This window comes from Adiantum capillus-veneris, chromosome 29 (genome assembly GCF_014529385.1).
Source record: "Adiantum capillus-veneris isolate H3 chromosome 29, ASM1452938v2, whole genome shotgun sequence".
NCBI lineage: Eukaryota > Viridiplantae > Streptophyta > Polypodiopsida > Polypodiales > Pteridaceae > Adiantum > Adiantum capillus-veneris.
Window position 1 is genome coordinate 40,660,831 of NC_140959.1, and position 5,525 is coordinate 40,666,355.

At 39.0% G+C, this 5,525-nt stretch overlaps 1 pseudogene; it reads right to left on the reverse strand.

Annotated features, from left to right (window-relative positions):
• Positions 1-214: 214 nt before the first annotated feature.
• LOC147419072 (uncharacterized) lies at positions 215-1,253 on the reverse strand (annotated as a pseudogene).
• Positions 1,254-5,525: the final 4,272 nt, after the last annotated feature.

Below are 5,525 nucleotides of genomic sequence, written 5' to 3' on the forward strand. Positions count from 1 at the left end.
TCATGTCCTCAATACTTATGTTTATGCGAACGCTCCTCAATATTTTAAAAAAACTTAATTGAGAAAACTTATCCATTAGATGCTACAGTGAGATAGAGTAGATACATTATCATGAAAAGATGTTTACATTTTGCCATCTATCACAGGCACCAGGTCATCAACCTCTTCATTGTCTAAACATTATGAAGCCACTTCCCACTCCATCTCATCTATGCTACACCTGTTCCACCATCGTCTCATGATTCTGAAGCACTCCAAAGTGTACTTTGGTCGCGCGTGTGGCTATCTTCATGGGTGCATGAATGAAACTCATGTTACAAAAGATGTGCACAAGGTCTGCGGCACGAGCAGGACTTAAGCGATTTCTATGCTTTGAGTGCACAGTCATAAGAAGACCAATTGCGCTCACAGCTACCATTGCATGCCGCGACCGAAAGCACCCTGGTCGCCACGTGTTGTAGCTCAACTACGTCTCCTCCATATTCTTTCCACCATACTAGGCCTGAAAACCTTTTTACGCTATTAAGAACCCAGGGATCTCCGAAAGTTCCTTCCCTATTGGCATAATCCACCCTCTACTGGAATGCATCCATGCCATCGTTGCCTGGCAACAACTGTGAGCAGACGTTTTTAAAGTCTCTCATTACCTCTTTGTTGGAAGCTTGTCCGTTCATCTGAAACTTTGGATCCAAGACAAATGCAACACCAAGAAATGGTGTGTGCATTTGAGCCCATCGTTTCTCCACAAGTTACACGATTTGTGTTCTCTCCCTCGCACTGCAATGGTTGTATTCTTCGGTTTGACGCAGCGCCTCAGACATGATCCAATAAACCTTACTAATGACAAACTTATTTGTGTCGACAACCCTTAGTAGTTCCACATAGGGCTTACTAACCCCAACAAGTTTGTCAATGTTCCACCAAAAGAGAGGGGATTGCACCAAGGACACACATTTTTGAGCTGCTTTGTGGTGGCTTGGATACTTGCTGAGCCAAGCCTCCCAACGGCAATCTACAACAATTTCTGTAAGAGCCGCTTGCACTTCAATGACATTATTCAAAACATAGTATGTTGTAGCGAATCGTGTGGCATAGAAAATTTGAAGTGCTTTATTCAGAGACTTGGAGCAAAATAAAACATATGTAAACTGATGCTCCCGTATAAACTTGATTACGTGATTGGCGTCAATAGGACCATGAATGATAATCTGTCCATATCCTTTAGGAGTAAATTTAGGGTGTGTGTTGCACATCTAAGCCATGTAATTTCTTAGTACTTTTTCATAATGGCTAAACCCGCTCCTTTGTAGTTGGAAGCATTATCTATAGCAATAGCTGTCACATTCTTTGGTCCACCCAGTCAAGCGATAGCTTGCTCATATACTTTCGTCAAGTAGAGAGATGACTTCTCTTTCATTGAGGTATCAATGGCCTCCAAAAACATTGCACCTTTGGGACAAATTACCATGACATTAATTAATGGTTTTTTCTGACAGCTGCTTCATCCGTCGAGCGCTATGGTACAACCAAACTCTAGAACAAAGTCAAGCACCGTTCACTTAAGAATCGCTTATGTACTGCTGTTGACTTTGTCCACATACTCTATTCGCCTTTTATTATAATCAGGATAGATGAGTCCTTTTTTTACAGTTGACATTAGTGAATCTTTGAAAATAGGATTTCTTATGACATTAAATGGGATTCCACAAGCCATGAAGGTTTGTGTCAACTTTAGATACAATTCGAGCATGTCCCATTGAGTGAATGTTGCGTGTAGAGTCCCAGGCATAGCGGCTCTCCTGGATGTATCGGGACTTGCATCCATCCCTCCCATGGAACCATTTGGAAAAGTGTAAGGACTTTGAGGTGTTCAGGTTGTTCCCATTGAAGGTCCTTGGCTAGATCACACGTCCTCTTGATCTACACTCACTTCTTCTATGTTGATAGATGACCCACCTGTCATACTCTTCTGTCTCTTTAGAACAAGTCATGCATGTTTGCATCTCTTTCCATACCCTGCATATGGACCCATATGTCTTTAGGCGGTGCTCCACATTCTTTCACATTCGGGCTAGTGCCGAATAAATGTTCCTTGATACGATTTGCGTTGCCGTGCCACTTATGTCCACAATGTTTGCATTCCACAAACAAAACTGTTTTGCCTTTCTCTATTTCCTCCACACATGTCCACTCTTTTCCTCGCACCATGCTTTATGACTTCAACAACATATATCTTACAATCAATAGATACACTATGATTATAACTTTTCACCATAATCACGCAATGAGAAAATAAAAGATTATAGATATGATTTGCTAAATTAAAATGATGAATGAATAGTGTTAGGATAATATTTTAGGGAAAATCACCAATAGATATGACATTCCTGGCTACTAGGAGGTAAAGAGCGTTTGCTCAAGACAACTTAGATGAGCGATGGAGTCATCTCACATTCCACTATCTATGCCTCTTGGAGGTACAAGCTACTGCTCAAACACAACCAATCGACCCTAAAATAAATGAGGTCTCTAATTTCTATATCAACATAGAGGTAAGAGCATGAGATCGACAACATCCATGTGACTCCTAAGTACTATGCATGACTAATATTCACTAGGAGGTAAGAGCTTCTGCTCGATCACAACCTAGTGAATTCTATAGGTGATCCACCATATTCACTTAGAAGTAAGATCATAAGCTCGATAACAACCAAGTGAATCCTACTTCGTACCTTAAACCTCAGTTGGAAGTAAGAGAATCATCTCATAACAACCAAGAGGCACTAAGTGGACCTATTCTATGTCTATATGGAGGTAAGAACATTTGTTCATGACAACCAAAAGACCCTACATGTATGTGTATATCTTATCCATACTTAGAAGTAGGAGACCCTACTCAAACAACCAAGTATAAAAGTACTACAATTTAAATAACCTTTGGTAACTTTTTAATTGCACATAGAAATGTTTATTTTAATCTTCTAAATCAATGTCTTATCTACCTAGTGAATGATATGTTCCAAAGTATTGAATTAACACTACGTCTATGCACATATTATAGCTATGATAGATTTTAACCATCAACTATCACTTTTAGTATCTATTCTAAAACAAATAGAGCTAAGAGTGTAGCCTCTAACGTTCAGAATTATACATTTGCACTAAGACACTATAGCTTTAAAAATAGCCTCTAATGCTTAGGATTATTTATTTATCTATTATAAAACAAATAAAGCTAAGAGTATAGCCTCTAATGTTTAGAATTATACATTAGCACTAAGACACTATAGTTAAAAAGATAGCCTCTAGTGCTTAGAATTATTTATTTATACTAAAACAATAGAGTTAAAGAATAACTTCTATTGCTTAGAATTATAGATGATTCAAATCTATCCATTTTTTTTACTTTTAATGTTTTAACATTAAAAATAATCTATTTTCTTAAAAAATCAAAGGATTTTTTAAGTTGACAATTCAACCTTTCTATGTCGAGGGTAACCTGACACTTTGGTAAAAGGAATTGTGCCTAAAACACAAAAATCTAGGCTTTTTATATAATTATACTATGTCAGAATCGATCGATACTGTTTCGATCGATATCTATTGATTGATACTGTTTCGATCGATATTGTATCGATCGATATGTAAGCAATAAAATGTTATTTTGAATAAAGTTGACGTGGTAGTGAATAATACGCGCGAATAAATCTGTGAAACATATTAATCGACCATTATTCACGAATAAAACGAATGTCGAATAACGAATCATGCAACTCTGGTGCACACCTTGGGAGCTTTGGTCTTAATAATGGAGTCTTTTAAAACTTGCCTATGGATTTACCATTATTGAGCCATAAAAAGTCCGAAAGGAGCTATCCCTCGACAACTCTGCTATGTTAGACCCACTCCGCTACCCTCTATAATTAATCAATTCAAAATGTGGGTAAAGATCCTTAGATGCTTAAATACTAATTTTCAAAGGCTAAGAGGAGTAGCAACTAAGATTTTGAATTGCCAAAGCATATACTAAGTAAACACACAAATTTTGTTAACATGGCTGACAATAACCAAGAGAGTAGAATGAACATTGATAATTTTGATTTTGCACATGAAGGTGCTAATGATAATGTCCCCATGTTTGTTGATTATCTTGTTACTAGGTTGCAACAAGCTATGGGCAACCTTTACTCAACAACTTCGTGCTTATGGGATTTCCTTTCCTCTCCAAGAGGAGAGAGAGAGCTTAGGAGGCCTCTTGATGAGACCCCCAAAAGAAGACTCTCTCCCATACGAAAGGAGGAATCCAAAGAACAAGAATGTGATGAGTTTCTAAGTTCCTTCGAAGTCCTCTACAAAGATAGCGGACTAAACGATCGCCAACTCCTCCCAAGAGAAAAACCGTTAACCCATAGTCCTTCTCCTCGTCATTCCGAAAGGGAAGAGAGGAAACAAAGGAAGAAAATGGCAAGAAAGAGGTTACTCTCTTCTCCTTCTTCTTCACCTTCCTCCTCTTTCGACAAAATCTATCGCTATTCTCCTAGAGAATACAAGAGGGGAGGACATCGCAAATCTTACCCTGCATGACAAAGGTCCCAAAAGCTCAAGAAGTTCAAAGAGGGAGGAAAGAGTATCTTTTTTCTCACCTATGATGGCACCTTTGGTGCTACCGATAAAGTATTGGCCTTCATCCAACAATTTGATGCGGCCTTTGGAGATGAGGGCTTCACGGAGTCCTCCAAGCTACGCCATGTAGCTATGCACTTCTAAAAACTGGCTCGTCAATGGTGGGCTAGCCTTCGTGGCAATGGCGAAGCCCCAAAGACATGGAAAACTCTACGAGTTTCCATCATGAATAAATTCCTTGCAAACGATGAAAAGGACAAAGTGCTCACCGAATGGGGGAGTTAGAGGCTTCTCTCTGTCTATCCACAAATATGTGGACAAGTTTTGGGATTTACATCTCAAGACTACTGTCTTTCAAAAGATAGACTTTGCCGAGCAAAAGCAACAATTCTATGTGGGATTACCTGAAGAGATGGCCAAGTATGTCAACTCTCAACGCCTTGGTTCTATCACCAAAATAATCCACCACACCATGGTTCTATCACCAAAGTAATCCACCACATCATGGTTTCTTCGTGCGTCAATTTCCAACAAGGGGCTAAACGGAATGTCAAGCCCATGGAAAATTAAGACAAAAGTGATGCAAAGGAGAAAACCAATGCTCAAAATTCTTCCCAAAGCCATTCCAACAACAACAACAACAATCAGTCCAAGGAGAAAGGAGTTTACAAAGGTAAAAATAAACTCTCTATTACTGAAGAGCTTGAAAATTTTTGTAAAGACCACAAATCTTTTAAGTGTGGGGAGCAAGGACATGGTTATCGTTCTTGCCCCAAAAGAAATGCTTGCAATGAGACTCCTAGAGCTTCCACTATCGAAGCTCCAAAAGAGGATGCTCATTGCAAAGGATCACCTCTCTCCTATGCTTGGGGAAAGGTAAGGGAGCATGATGCCTTCATCTT